General features: G+C 63.0%; 1 protein-coding gene across 3 annotated transcripts in view; it reads right to left on the bottom strand.

Moving 5' to 3' along the window:
* Positions 1–553, bottom strand: part of SLC41A1 (solute carrier family 41 member 1) — a 20,593-nt gene extending 20,040 nt beyond the window's left edge. For 2 of the 3 annotated variants that reach the window (XM_014460925.2, XM_023759011.1), the window contains exon 1: positions 211–553. The gene's annotated coding sequence lies outside the window, so the exon portion shown is untranslated. The remainder of the gene's footprint in view (positions 1–210) is intronic. The other variant, XM_014460926.2, reaches the window with a different exon arrangement.
* Positions 554–1,115: the final 562 nt, after the last annotated feature.

A 1,115-nucleotide genomic window follows, 5' to 3' on the forward strand; every position in this document is an offset into this window, starting at 1 on the left:
CCGGGTGCCCGCTGCCCGGCGATCGCCGGAGAAGACACCTCCCTCGGGCCGGCCCACCGCTCCCGGGGCCTCCCTCGCCCCCGAAAGGCGTGCGCCCAGGGCGCGCCCGCTCTGGCTACCCGAGCGCTTCCTTGGGGCTTCGGCCTGCGGGGAGACGGGGAAACTCCCGCGGAGCTCCCGCGCTCCGTCCTCGGGGAGGACCGTCCCTACCTCGTTCTTGGTCACGGCTCCTCTCCGGCTGCCTGGTCGCCGCGAGCTTCCGCCAGATCCCGCCTTCTTCTAAGCCGATGGCTCAGCCCGGACGGAACCGGCCTTAATAAAGTCCCGGCCTTGAAAGGGGTGGGGATGGGCGGGCGGGAGGGAAAAGAGGTCAGGCTCTCGGCTGGGGTCACACGCGCACCACCTGAGGTCGGGGCGGAGCGGAGCCTGGCTTCCTCTGGTCCCGGTGGCAGCGTGGGGAGAGGTGTCTCCATCCCGGGCCAAACGAAATCCAACTTTCCCTGACGCACCTCGTGGGATCAAAGAGGGGTGTTCCCCTCCAGCCTTGGGCCGCTTCCTCCCCGGGGCAGCTCCGCCTCTCCGACGCAGATGCAGGACCAGTGCTCTGGGATGTTTTTGTGCAGGGGGTGTGGCCTCCCCCCCCCTCCCGCCCGAGAAAAGGAACCGCCACCCTCGGGTTTTCCCCTCTTGTCAGTGGAACCTGTGACCAGTGGTTCCTTCCTGTTCTTTTTCTCCCGGAAAGTGGCTCAGGGGCCACGGGAGCGTGACTTCAGACCTCTGGATGGGGCTTGGAGTAGAGGTGTGCCGGTGTTTGTGTGTGTGTGTGTGTGTGTGTGTGTGTGTGTGTGTAGAGAACGCAGGGCTGGGTTTGACGCTTTTGGCATCCCTTTCAGAAAGAGGGAGAGAGAGCGAGAGAGAACACAGCCACCAGGTAATTCCTTTGGACAAGGATAGCAACACCTACAACCTCCCACGCCAGTATTGGCGATCATTCCAGTTTAGCTGCTAGGACATTTGCACAATGGCCTGCGGTCTTCACAGGACCTAGTCTTAGAGCCGCACTTCTGGCTTCAAACACTGGGTCTCTCAGCCTGAAGATAGAAGTGGGAAACATT

Source organism: Myotis lucifugus, unplaced genomic scaffold (genome assembly GCF_000147115.1).
Source record: "Myotis lucifugus unplaced genomic scaffold, Myoluc2.0 scaffold_145, whole genome shotgun sequence".
Lineage (NCBI taxonomy): Eukaryota > Metazoa > Chordata > Mammalia > Chiroptera > Vespertilionidae > Myotis > Myotis lucifugus.